This window comes from Amblyraja radiata, chromosome 6 (genome assembly GCF_010909765.2).
Source record: "Amblyraja radiata isolate CabotCenter1 chromosome 6, sAmbRad1.1.pri, whole genome shotgun sequence".
In the NCBI taxonomy this organism is placed as follows: Eukaryota; Metazoa; Chordata; class Chondrichthyes; order Rajiformes; family Rajidae; genus Amblyraja; species Amblyraja radiata.
The window spans coordinates 73,969,532-73,984,813 of NC_045961.1; positions in this window are offsets into that span (position 1 = coordinate 73,969,532).

Genomic DNA, 15,282 nt, shown 5'->3' on the forward strand with positions numbered 1-15,282 from the left:
AACTCCCTCTGGGCTGAGTCACATTTAATTCAGTTTCTTGTCTCAGGGTGTTAGTCTTCATTTTTTTTTCCACTGACTGCATTAAACCACTTATAACAAAATGAAATAAATAAAGAATAACAATTTATATGTACATATCTCCTAGAAGAAAGTAGGTGGTTCATAGGAATTACCTCAGACAAAATTTAGGTGTGAGCCATAAAAGGTCACATTAGAGCAGTTGGCATAAACATAGCTAAAGAGGATAAATGAGCAGATGTCATGGAAACATCACAGAAACAGGCCCTTCAACCCACCACATCAATGCTAACCATTTCACTCATCAATACTAATTCCATGTCAATATCCTTCAATAGCGGAGTTGGTCCTCACCCTCAACAACTTTACATTTGACTCCTCCCATTTCCTCCAAACACAAGGCGTAGCTATGGGCACACGCATGGGCCCCAGCTACGCCTGCCTCTTTGTCGGGTACGTTGAACAATCCTTGTTCGAGACGTACCAGGGCCCCATCCCCGACCTCTACCTCCGTTACATTGACGACTGCTTTGGGGCCACCTCCTGCACCTACACACAACTGACTGACTTCATCCACTTCACCACCAACTTCCATCCGGCACTCCAATACACCTGGACGATTTCCGACACTTCCCTACCATTCCTTGACCTCACCATCTCCATCGCAGGGGACAGACTCCTGACCGACATACATTACAAACCCACTGACTCACATGGCTATCTGGACTACACGTCTTCCCACCCTGCCCCCTGTAAAGACTCCATCCCCTACTCCCAATTCCTCCGCCTGCGCCGCATCTGTTCCCAGGATGAGACATTCCATACCAGGGCATCGGAAATGTCCTCGTTCTTCAGGGAACGGGGATTCCCCTCCGCCACCATAGATGAGGCTCACACCAGGGTCTCATCCATACCCCACAACACTGCTCTCTCTCCCTATCCCCGCACTCGCAACAAGGGCAGAGTCCCTCTGGTCCTCACCTTCCACCCCACCAGCCAGCAAATACAACACATAATCCTCCGCCATTTCAGCCACCTCCAACGTGACCCCACCACTCGCCACATCTTCCCATCTCCCCCCATGTCTGCCTTCCGCAAAGACCGCTCCCTCCGCAACTCCCTCGTCAATTCTTCCCTTCCCTCCCGCACCACCCCCTCCCCGGGCACTTTCCGTTGCAACCGCAAGAAATGCAACACCTGTCCCTTCACCTCCCCCCTCGACTCCATTCAAGGACCCAAGCAGTCGTTCCAGGTGCGACAAAGGTTCACCTGTATCTCCTCCAACCTCATCTACTGCATCCGCAGCTCTAGATGTCAGCTGATTTACATCGGGGAGACTAAGCGTAGGTTGGGCGATCGTTTCGCCGAACACCTCCGCTCAGTCCGCAATAACCTACCTGAACTCCCGGTGGCTCAGCACTTCAACTCCCCCTCCCATTCCCAATCCGACCTCTCTGTCCTGGGTCTCCTCCATTGCCAGAGTGAGCAACAACGGAAATTGGAGGAACAGCACCTCATATTCCGTCTGGGGACCTTGCGTCCGGATGGCATTAACATTGAATTCTCCCAATTTTGCTAGCCCTTGCTGTCTCCTCCCCTTCCTTAACCCTCTAGCTGTCTCCTCCCACCCTCCCATCCGCCCGCCCTCGGGCTCCTCCTCCTCCTCCTCCCCTTTTCCTTCCTTCTCCCCCCCCCCCCCCCCCCCCCCCCATCAGTCTGAAGAAGGGTTTCGGCCCGAAACGTCGCCTATTTCCTTCGCTCCATAGATGCTGCTGCACCCGCTGAGTTTCCCCAGCAATTTTGTGTACCTCCTTCAATGCCTTGTTATTCAAGTGCTTGTTTTGTGAGAGTACTTGCATTAGCCACCTCCTCAGGCAGTGTATTTGAGAATCTAACTACACTGTCAAAAAGTCCTCTTTCAAGCCAGGGGCAAATGAGCAATGATCACATTGAATGAATGGGCAGTTTGGAGGGGCAGAATGGCCTACTCCTGCTTACTTTTTCCTATATTGCCCTCTCAGATAAGAGGCAAATATCCTTTAGGGTCCCCGAACATTGACGACAACTTCATCAGGCACAAATTAGCTTGTTAATAAACAGGCAATGGAAGGTGAGTGACTGACAGATTTACATTGTTGTCATGATAGGCAGAGCTGGGCAACCCAATCTCCTCATTAACAAAGCAGTGCCCATGTTTTAAGCTTACATATCAGAGATTGGAACTGGAACTGAAACAGAAAATAAAGAAAGGAAGAACCTTTCAGCTCAGAACTTCCAAAGTGTATTATAGAAAGTTAGGTACAACTGAGGTGTTGCGATGTAACAAAAAAATGCAGCAACCGATTTTTGCAAGGTCATAGTAGTAGCCACAGAATTAATTTAAATTACCTGGACTTGTACCTTGTCCTTTTACCATCTGGACGCCCGCAGCAACGGCTGCGGAGGGTTGAGGTCCCGACCACGGGGGAAAATGGAGGAGGACTGGCCAAATTGTGTGCCTTCCACCACAGTGATGAATGCTGTGGTGGATGTTTATGTTAAATTTTTATTGTGTTTTTGTGTGTGTTCTTTATCATTGTACCGCTGCTGACATATTCATTTCACTTGCACTTTATGTGCAATGTGACAAATAAACCGTATTGTATTGTATAATTAATTGTGGGCTTAAAATTAGAAAAAGAAACACTCTCCTAAATCAACAAAGTGCCATAGGTTTTATTGTGCCACATAAGAAGGCCGACAGATTCTCCATTTAACTTCCTACACGAGAAGTAAATTAGTTTCTGTTGATTGACAGTTGTCATTTGTTTTTGAGAGTTGAATGCTTACTTTTCCACTGTGGAAGTGCTATTATAGACCCAGATTTTGCTACCTTTCAAAGTGGCAGGCAGTTGGCCTCATAGGTTGGCAAGTTTGGGACTCCATTTTGAATGTAAAGGTGTTGAAAGGTGTAAACATCTGCTGCACACACTGCTGGAGCTTGGATGGACTCCAACGGTGGAGCAAAAGCTTACTGGGATTTCCCTGCCTTTCTGCTGGCAAATCTACTTTCAATTCCTTCACCCTATGAGGCCTGGTGCAGGATCAGAGTGCCAATTCACTTGAGTATACAATTTTAAAGAAACTCTGTTATCCATAATACAGCATCCTCAACTAAATTCCAGTCCAAAAATCAATATGTCAAAAGTTAAATTGGACGAACTTCTTAATGTGCAAATTCTTTAAGGCAACATTGCAAAAAAGGCTTACTTTGTTCAGTAGCCAAAGCATTGGAGTAATTTTAGGGTTTATCATTGAAATGGTTTGAAGAAAATTATATAATTTACTTGCTTAAATACCACATTTTTTGCAGGCTTTGTGTCTTTAGTTTTGTGGTTGTGTACAATAATTTATTTTGCTTTAGCCAACCCACATATAGTTTAAACCTCTTGCAAATGGATTCCCAACACATCTTCAATGTTCACAAGACCGAGATTCTTTGAAATCAGGAAACCAAATCACCGATTTTGAAATTTCATACTGCATCCACTCATTTCCTGCTATGTCATGGATAAGAGGCCAGCAGAATTACAATGTAATTAGTGGAGGCATGTTTATGTACAGTATCTGGACAGTTTTGGGAGATTTCTCTGAGGTTTCTCGGGAACAGAATTGTTCTCCCTCCCTTAAATGTAGATAATGAACAAAGAGCAGGCATGGAATTGGGGAGGTGGGGAAACACTTCCTCCTCCTCATCCACATGGCACTTGCACAGATGTTTGCATTTGGAGTTGCAGGGAAAATATTTCTCCCCGTTTGAATCTTAAACTGGAAGAAAGGATTCATATTAAAGGATTCACCCCCTTTAACAAAGATACAGTGGAAATTCTTCTTCAGAGAGTTGTATATCTTTGAAAATCTCCACCCAAGGGTGGGCAGAGACTGAATGCTAAAGGTACAGATAAATGAATCTTTGCACTAAGGGGACGCCAAGCACAGAGAGAGAAATTTGAATCTAGGCCTTACTAATGCCAGAACATAATGCCAGAAGTACCTTTGATGGATTCCTCAGAGTATTGGGGAAGTTCATCATAATGCATTGAAGCAGACCATGAGAGAAGCCTAGTTTAATTTCGCAGAAACAGAAAATGCTGGAATCACTAATCCAGTCAGGCAACATCTGCACAAAGAGAAATCAGTCAAAGTTTCAGGTCATTACCCCTTCCTGCAGCTAGGAAAAGGATGACGAGATTACTTTTAAAGTAGAGCTGGGGGAAGAGTGTGGTGTAAGACAAAAGGCTCCATAGATGCTGCCTCACCCGCTGAGTATCTCCAGCATTTTTGTCTACCAAAGACTATATGGAGATTGTTTACGACAGATCAGCTAATAAGTAACATGATGGTGCCAAGCAGTTAACCTGAAGTTATAAGATTTTGATTTTAATTCCAGAATGTTGCAAAGTGCCAGTGGAACAAATGGAGGTAAAATGGAGTCTAGGCCTTACTTACCAGATTCCAGCAACTGCCACCTTTCATTTCCACTTATCACTTTCCAGCATCTGGTATTGGTATTGATATTGTCATCTGGTATCAAGATACAGTGAAAAAAAGATTGTTTACATCATATATACATAAGTACATCAGATTGTGCAAAAGAGAAAATAAATGGAGTGTAGAATATAGTATTACAACTACAGATTAAAAAAACTGCAAGAGTTGCAACGAGGTAGATTGAAAGATTCGGAATATATTTTTACCAGAAAAGCGGTCCATTCACGAGTCTGTTAACAGCAGGGAAGGGGCAGTTATTGGATATGGTTATCTGTCTCTAGTCTATCACCCACAAGCCACTGTTTCCTGACTCCAACCTTCCTGGCTTCATCTGCACATCTTTTCCCATCTCAATTGGTTCTATTACCTGCCAACCCCTGTCTCATACTTTCTTCACACCTCTTTATACTGGCTATATCCCCTCTTCACTCTCAATATTGATGCAGGGTCTCAACACAAACATCAACCCACCCTTTCCTCCCACAGGCGCTGCTTGACCTGTTGGTTGCTCTGGTAGTTTACTTTTCTTTGCTCCAGACTCCAGCATATGCATAATCTTATGCCTCCAGAGTCAAGGAGCTATACAGTCTACTCATTCCCTTATTTCTGATGTTCTTAAATGATCATGTGATGGAAATCCACCCACCAATGGCAGAACAACATCAGAAGTTCCTGCAGGTGTGTCCCAAGACGAATGCTAGAAATACCTTCTATAGATTCCTCAGGGTACTGGAGGAATTTATCACAATGCATTGAAGCAGACAATGAGAGGAGCCTAGCTTAATTTCACACAAACAGAAAATGCTGGAAGAACTAATCCAGTCAGGCAACATCTGCAGAAAGAGAAATCAGTCAACGTTTCAGGTCATGACTCCTTCCTAGAGCTGGGAAAATAATGACAGGATAACTTACAAAGTAGAGCTGGGGGTGGAGTGTGGTGCAAGACAAAAGACTATATGGAGATTGTTTGAGTCATATCTGCTAATAATTAGCATGAAAACTGACAAGCACTTTACCTGAAGTTGTAAGATTTAATTTTAATTCCAGAAAGTGGCAAAATGCTGATGGAATAAATTGAGGAAAAATACCAGAGCAGCCGAAGGAAAAATTGTTGGAAGCTTTACTTACTACAGTACATAAACATACCATTCAGCCCATTATGTCCATGTCCATTCCCAACAGAACAAACCCATGTGTCTAATTCCAGTAATTCTCTATCACCTGTCTATCAGCTTCCCAACCCAGCATATGTTTGGGTTGTGGAAGGAAATTGGTGCACCCAGGGAAAACCGACACACTCAACAATAGAACATGCAAACTCCACACAGACAGCACCACAGATCAGGATTGGGTCACTGGAGATGTGAGAGAATTACCTGTTGTACCTCTGTGTCACCATACATGGCCTTGTGGAGAGATGTATCCATTGCTGATGTAGCTGATCTTGACAGTCACCTTGCCTATTACCATGGCCTTGGGATGTCTGTTGTTCAGTAAACACCTTTTTTTTCATTTCACCAAATGATATTTCTTGAAAAATCAAAACTGAAAGATCCAAGCAGGAGGTGCCACACCCCCTGCTTTTCAGAGGTGTGTTTTCACTTGCAGTGTCATGCCAGAAAGTCGAGAAAGAAGGTTGACTGATTAATTCTCAACAACATTGAGATGGTGGTTGATGATAGGGTGCATTACTTATGGAAAGCAGTCTGTGACTTAAGGACAGGGTGGAGGATGACGCCTGGAAGCCAAACTTCCAGATGTTAAGAATCAGGGAGGACCATTCATTGGGAGTAAGTTCAAGCCACTTACCACAAAACCTGTACATTACCTGAACTGAACAATGTGGGAACAATGGTAGACTTATTCCTACTTCATTTGTTTTGTTTGCCTTCTTTAATACAGCTTTTTCTTAGAAGGAAATTTGTTAATCATTTTTATTGGGGCTGATGACATGGAAACAATTAGTGCTTAACTACTGATCCAATTAAAAAGTTATGAAGGAGGTAAAATTGTAGAACATACCACAAATCATAATGAAACTGCACATTTTAAGAAAATCATCTCAAATATAATAAAAACCTGTTTTTATATAGTCCATTTCACATCCCTTTCAGAACCTTTCACAACACTTTACAGACTCGAAAATACTTTTAAAATATTGTTTCATAGGAAAAATGGTAGCCATTTTGCATTGTAAATTCCCGCAATCAGCAGTGTATTAATGATTTGATTATCTATATTAGCCATATTGGTTGAAGATTAAATATTGGCAGGAGTCTCTGGGGTATCTCTCTGAATCTACTGTGAGATGGCAGACATGCTTCATTTTAACATTACATACAAATGACTGTGCAGCATACATTTATCGTTCAGTAGAGCATTGCATTAGACTGTAATAGGAAGGAACTGGAGTTACTGGTTTATACCAAAGATAGACACTAAATGCTGGAGTAACTCAGAGGATCAAGCAGCATCTCTGGAGAAAAGGTATAGGTGATGTTTCTGGCCCGGACCTTTCTTCAGACTATTGTACGCAAGTACCTTGATTGGGGTGTGAATTCACTATCTTCTCACTCAGAAACCAAAGAACTAAACACCAAGATAAAGATGCCATGGTACAACATTAAATATAGTAAAATCATCGTATGACTTAGTGGGCCAGATCTCGAACAATGATGAGACCAACTTTAGGAACGGGTTAGAGAGCTTAGTAACAACCTCTCCATCTACATCAGCAAGATGAAGGAGCTAGTTATTCACTTCAGGAAATGAGGTGGGGTGCTTGTGCCAATCAGCATCAACGGTGCCAAAGTGAAAATGATTGGAACCTACAAATCTGTTCTGGGCCAACATCATTGAAGCTAAGGCCAAGAAAGCACACCAGAGTGTCTATTTTCCTCAGAAGCCGAAGAAAGTTTGTATATCTCCAATGACTCTTACCGATTTCTGCAGATGTACCATAGAAAGCATTTTGTCAGGATGCATCACAGCTTGATTTAGCAATGGCTCTGCTCAAGATCACAAGAAATAGTGGAGAATTGTGGATGTAGTCCAGTCCATCACATAAATCAGCCTCTCCCCCATCTGCTCCATTCACTTCATGCTGCCTCATGAGAGCAACCAACATAATCATGGATCACTCGTGCCGCTGTATTTCCCTCTTCTACCTCCCCCGTCAGCAGAAGATACAAGAGCTTAAAAGCTACTTTCCTGCTGTTGTCAGACTAATGAACAGTCCTGTCATAAGCTAAGAATGTAGTCCTGATCTCCAAACCTACCTCTTTGTGGGCCTTACACTTCTTTTACCTGCATGTTCTCTGTAACCAATGCTATAACACTATATTCCACAGCTGGTATTTTTCTCTTTGGACTACTTGTTGTACTTGTGCATGGCTTGATTGCATTCATATATCATGTGATAGCACACATACAAAGTTTTTCACTGTATCTTAGGTCAGCAGGCAATAATAAACCAAACTAAACCCAACCAAGCTACATGAGAAGTCAAACAGCCACCACGTTAAACTAATTGTGTAGGAAGGAACTGCAGATGTTGGTTTACACCGAAGATATACACAAATGCTGGAATAACTCAACAGGACAGGCAGCATCTCTGGATAGAAGGAATGGGTGACATTTCGGGTCAAGACCCTTCTTGAGACCTACGTAAAACTAATTATTAAGAAGAGGTGAAAAAAATAGTATGTGATCTTCTTGACAGCATAGGAATTGCAAGCTGTATGGAAAACTTACCATCTGTTAGGGATGAATTCAAAACATTTTAGCCTCCGTTTTCTGAACTGCAGATGGAAGAACAAGACTGATGATGGTTGATGTGAGATGCCATTCACAATGATCAGGAAGACCTGACATACTATTCAATTAAGTTTCTGCTTCAATGGTAGTTTGGCAAGGATGAACTACGTAAAATATAGTTAATTATACTTTTTCCACATAGGTAATAGTTTGCTCTGGACATGTGGCAATTTGGATATCCATTTATGATCTTTATCACATCGTTATGAATATTAATGGGTCTGATTGATATCCCAAGATTTTATGGTTAAATTATCTTTTTTTTCATTTCACAGTAACATAGATGAATACCGTTAGACTCATCAAATCAGAGCATTCCCATCAATCATCCCCCTCTTATTTCTTTGCAACCTATTCTTTCACATCCCCATTAACCACCCACTGCCTCCAACCAACCAATTATTCCAGCAGCCATTTAGACATAGCCTAACAACCAGCATATTGCTGGATAAAACCAGAGCACTTCAGGAAACCCACAGTCATGGGGAAACAATGAATGGCACAGAGCTCAGAATGAAACCTGTGTCGTTGAGGCTGTGAGACAGCTGCAATACTTGCTGTGCCACTGTACCTTTCTCACTTTAAAGTATGTCATAATTCACATTTTATTACCAATATGTTAATTTATATTGTTTTGCTTCTTTGATTTTTGCAACTTCAGGTATTTTTTAAAGGAAGCCACATCTATCAATGTTCTAGCCAGCCTATAATCCTGCCTCATTCTCCTGTGCATTCACATTTTATAATGGAGATTTACATGTTCAGTTTGTCCTGTGCCAGCTGTTCAATTTCAATGTGCTTATGTGGAAGCTGTGTCTTTGAGTGCCAAAGGCTTGTTAGACTGTTAGTCATCACCATTCCCCATGATGGCATTTGGAATCTGTACTGATAATGTAAAAAATATTTACAAATCGTTGTCTCACCAATGAGATTGATATGTAGGACAGTGGACAGCAATTTGGATGGAGAAAATACAAACTATACCAATGACTCAGAAGCAATAAACTAACAGACAATTGGAAACAGATTATCAACATAAAGCAGACAAGTTAATGTTTAATTTCCAATTCCACGTCTAAAAGGGAAGTACCAGTACAAAAACAAATGGAACAACATCCACATATGTTGAGAGACTTGCTGCCTGTTTTCTTTACATGTACTTTAAACTTTACATTAGAGATTCAGCGTGGAAACAGTCCCTGCTGCCCCCCAGAGTCTGCGTTGTCCACTGATCATTCCATACACTAGCACTATCCTACACACTAGGGAGAATTAACAATTTTACCAAAACCAAATAACCTCCAAATGTGTACATCTTTGGAGTGTGGGAGAAAATCGGAGCACCCGGAGAAAACCCATGCGGTCACAGGGAGAACGTACAAACTCCATACAGACAGTACCTATAGTCAGGATCGAACCCAGGTCTCTGGTGGTGTAAGACAGCAACTCTACCACTGCGCCACTGTGCCGCCCTATATTGTTTTAGACTTCCAGCATCTCGGATATTTAGCAGTTTGCCCTTTGCTATTTGAGCATGTTTCTGTTAGAGTGAAAGACAATGCAGGTAGGAGTAAGGAAGCCTGGTTGACGAGAGAAATTGACGCTCTGGTCAAAAAAAAGTAGGAGGCATGGGACATGTAGAGGTAACTGGGATCATGTATATCTCTGGAGGAGTTTTGGAAACTGAGGACCATACTTAAGAAGGAAATCAGGAGGAAATCATGCACGTACAGAAGGCAGTGAAGAAAGCGAATGGCATGTTGGCCTTTATAACAAGAGGAATCGAATATAGGAGCAAAGAGGTCCTTCTGCAGTTGTACAGAGCCCTAGTGAGACCACACCTGGAGTATTGTGTACAGTTTTGGTCCCCTAATTTGAGGAAGGACATTCTTGCTATTGAGGGAGTGCAGCGTAGGTTTACAAGGTTAATTCCTGGGATGGCGGGACTGTCATATGCTGAGAGAATGGAGCAGCTGGGCTTGTACACTCTGGAATTTAGAAGAATGAGAGGATATCTCATTGAAACATATAAGATTGTAAAGGGTTTGGACACGCTAGAGGCAGGAAACATGTTCCCGATGTTGGGGGAGTTCAGAACCAGGGGCCACAGTTTAAGAATAAGGAGTAAGCCATTTAGAACGGAGACGAGGAAACACTTTTTCTCACAGAGAGTGATGAGTCTGTGGAATTCTCTGCCTCAGAGGGCGGTAAAGGCCGGTTCGCTGGATGCTTTCAAGAGAGAGCTAGATAGGGCTCTTAAAAATAGCGGTCAGGGGATATGGGGAGAAGGCAGGAATGGGGTTCTGATTGGGGATGATCAGCCATGATCACATTGAATGGCGGTGCTGGCTCGAAGGGCCAAATGGCCTACTCCTGCACCTATTGTCTATTGTCTATTGTCTAATGAAAAAAAGGGGACAGGAGTTAGATCTGGCAGATAAAATTATGTAAAATCCAAAGAGATTTTATCTCTACATTAAAGGAAAAATGGTAACTAAAGAGAGAATAGGGCCGAAAGAGAGAATGCAGAAACCAAAGTGGTTGTCGCTGTGTGGAGCTGCAGGGGACAAGTAAGGTCTTCAATGAGCATTTCTCCTATGTTTTATGTGTGAAATACGTGAAGACTAGGGAACTAGGCAGTTAATTGGTGATATCTTATGGACAGTCCATATCATGGCGAGGTGGTGGTTGACTGTACGTAAGTTGTGTGAACACGGATACATTTTCTGGGCATGATCAGATGTATCAGAGGACACTGGGAGGCTAGAGAAGAAATTGTACGAGCTCTGCCTTAGATATATGAATCATCTTTAGGCACGGTTCAGGTGCTGGAAGACTGGAGGGTGGCTAATGTTGTGCCTAATTAGGAAGGCCTGCAAAGACAGGTCTGGGAATTATAGTCCAGTGAACATAACATCTGTCATGGATTGTCACACTGTTAAGGATTCTGAAGGATAGGATATATATGCATTTAGATACACAGGAGCTGATTAGGGATAGTCACCATGGTTATGTATGTGGGAGATCGTGTCTTAGCGTGTCTTAGTGTCTGATTGAGTTTTTTGAAGAAGTAACCAAAAATGTTGAAGAGGGCAAAGATTAGATCGCATGAAACCCAGTGAAAATTAACCAACTGAATTCATGTAAGGAAGCAAAGGGTGATGGTGGAAGGTTGTTTTACAGACTAGAGGCTTGAGACTAGAGGTGTGCCTCAGGGATCAGTGTAGGGCCCATTGCAGTTTGTACAGTATATCAATGATTTGGATGAGAATGTAGTTAGTAAGTTTGCAGACAACACTAAAGTGGGTGATATCATTGATAGTGAAGATGGTTATCAAAATTTACAGCAGGATCTTGATTAGCTGGCCAAGTGGACTGAGGAATGGCTAACAGCGTTTAATGTAGAATTGGAAGATGTTACATTTTAGGAAATCAAACCAGGGCAGGACTTTCACAGTGAATGCTGGACTGTAAGCAATGTTTTAGTGCAGAAGGATCTAGGAATACGTACACGTTCGTGGACTCGACGTGTGTTGGGGGGGGGGGGGGTGGTTGTGGGCAGCGTCGGAGGAAAATTCTTCTTTTTTTTTTTGTTTAACGTCAATCAATCTTTGAGTCAATTAATACTCGACCTTTGACTCGAACCATCCCCCGTCATACACTCCCCCCCCAACCCCGTCACATACTCCCCCCACCCCCCGTCACACACCCCCCCCAACCCCGTCACACACTCCCCTCCCCCCTTGTGTGGCCCAGCCGGACTGAAGATGGTGGGCCGCAGTATTCTCTTTCAAGTTGCTGCTGCTGTTACTGTTGGGAATCCACAACGCAATATTCCACCACTCACCAGTTCCCCCAACGCAACCCGTTTCCACCACTCACCAGTTCCCCAACGTCTCTCTCTCTCTCCCCTCCCCCTCTTCTCCCTCCCCCTCCCCCTCCCCCTCTCTCTCTCCCTCTCCCTCTTCCTCAATGGCGGCACGCTGCATTCTCCTCCAAGCTTCTGCTACCGCAACATTTGGCAACCACTTCTTCAAGCTGTTGCTGCCGTTACCGTTGGCAACATCCTATTGTGATGTAATTGTTGAGCTCAGCAGCCTATGTAAATGAGATGCCATTGTGATTGGTGGATTGTGGGATGGCATTGTGACATCATCACTGGAAGCTGCTGGAAAACTGTCTTTCGTAGAAGCCATTATTATTTTCAAAGTAGACATTTTAAAAAACTTTAATCATCAATAACGTGAAATATAGCATCAAAGCTGAAGGGGACCTGATTATCGTGACAACCGGCAAAATGTGAGTAAGATTGTAAAAATGTCAGCGCTACCGCGTAGCAGTTTGGCGAGATACAAAAACACACACACCCATGCACACGCACGTACAAGATGAGACTTTTATGTATATAGAGAGATGGGTGAAACTCGGGCAGAAGAGACTAATGTAGATGGGGGATTTTGGTCGGCATGGGCTAGGGAGCACGTATGGCTCTATGATCAGTGCTGTATGACTATGATCAGTGCCAACTGCCATCAACAACCAATTATCCAGCACATTGCTTCACCATATTTACCCTCTTAGCAATGCTATTGGTTCTCACTGTAGAGTGATAGCTTTACCTGATTTCAACATTCATACCACTGCAAATATTCAGATCCTCCATTTCCCTTTAAGGTACCATGGGGCATCATGCCTCTGGACTCTTAAGGAATATCTTTTAGTACTATCCCCGTTAAATATTTAATGTCAGTTGTGTTTGTCCCATGCTAAAATCTCACAGCTTTTCCCTCATTTGCTGTCACATTATGGTTACTGGACCTGTAATGGGAGAAGCTGGAGACGGCAACCAATAATGGATAAACCCTGCAGGAGAAACAAACAAACAACTACACGGAGTGCTGAGTCATTGAGGAGTATGTGTCACTAAAAAGTAACAAATAACCATACTGACCTTTTCATGGGCCTAGTCTCGAATTCAGTGGATTAATGAGAACTAAGGATTACAGTAAACGCTCCCATGTATTCTTAACTCGCTTCGGTGTTTTTCTCTTAAGATATTCAAACATTAGCTGTTAAAAATAGATTGTTGCTCCAAATTGTTTTTGTTTCTGGAGGCTGCACCAGAACATGGTCAATAAATCTTATGTGATCTACTATTTCTGGGCTCTCTGGTGATTATTCACCTTCAATCACCTTCTCCAACAGGGAGCATTGCCAAAAGTGCAAATAGATCAAATGCATCAAGAAATAAGAAGTCTTGTTCTTTACAGATTTTTGTGAGTTCCAGAAAAGGTATTGCATTACTTGGATTGGATGAGAGCATGGCAAGAGAGGTGTTGGTCTTTGCTGGTATTAGCTGTGTTTTTTTTAGGCAATGATTCCTGTAGATCTTTTTGATGGTGGGGAGGTTAATAGTCAAGATGAAAAAGCAATGTCCACAACTGCAGCCTCCTTTGTTCTTCGGCATTTGAGTTACTGAACCAGGCCAGGATGCAACTAGTCACTATGCTCTCTATTGGAGAAGCTTGATAGTATAACTGTTGACCATTCCAATTCTCCTCAATCTTCTGAGGAAGTAGTCACTGATGGCTTTCTTTGAGAGGGCATCAATGTGCTGGGCCTTGGACAGATCTTCAGAGATATGTACAACCAGGAACTTAAAGCTGTTGGCACTCTCCATTGTGTCCCATCAATGAAGACAGGTTCATGGATAGTTGGATTTCTCTTTCTAAATTCAATAATCAGCTCCTTGTCTTTAAGAGAAAGATTTCTCTTCTGGCAGCGTTCAATCAGAATATCAATCTCCCTCCTGTATTCCAACCCAACGTTACGTTATTGTCCACTGAGAGATGTGAGAAGATCTAGGGGTTTCTTGTTTTCCTTGGAGGATGTGTTCAATTTCTCTTAAATTAGGCTGAGACTTTGATGTGGATTAAACATTTTTAAAGGATTTTCTGATGTCCATCATTCTTGTGTTTTGCATTTCAAAAAAACAAAAGTCCTGTGGAGGAGAAGGGATAGAAATATCAAAGCTGGATCAGTTTTGTCATTCCTGCATAATTCTGCATCAAGCAGGGTCAATCTTGCCCATACCTGGGGAAGGACTGTCTACTTCTCCAGGCCATGCAACCAGGTAGATGTTGCTTTCTGTTCTAGAAGGCATCTGGCAATTCAAATGGAAAATATTCCCATTATTTGGTGTCCATAAATAGCAGAAAGCATAATTTGAAGGAACGGAAGTGTCAGTGCGCCTGCTTGCTTCATTTGTGCATGACTCCCTGCATCTTGCCTACATCATTGTGGTATTCTGATGAGAGCAACTAAAAACGAAGCACAAGGAAAATCAGTAATAAGTATATCCTGACATGAAGCATGAAAACATCATGCAGGCTTCCAAGAAGTGAATGCAGTTTTAAAAATGTTTCATTGTCATTGCAAACGTAATACATCCTTAGAGATTGAGGCCTTAGAGACCTTGTAGTAAAACTTTATTTTCACAAAACATGAAGGATGGATGTATTTCAAAGTGTAAAATAGAATTAATGAAACAATGCTAAAACAGGATGGCCTTTCCTGATTTTTTTTAATGTGCTGCACTTACACTAAGGTAGCATAATTTCTATATCATTCTCCTGATCTCTAACTGATAGTGGAAAAATCATAGATGTTAGATTCCTTTATCACAGATCACGATGGGGGGAGAGGGAATGGGTGATTGTATATGTACTGGGAAACATTGTGCATGGACAAATACGGTTCTTGCCTGCCTGCGGCGACTTTTGCGGAGCTCCGGAATATAAAAGGCTCAATTACAACTTCCAACAACTTACCTGGATCAGAAAAACGGCAGAAATCGGTGCCGTTTCGGACAAGCTGCTTGAGCACCTCAAGGCTCTCGCAATTTCGTGATCTCCCGCG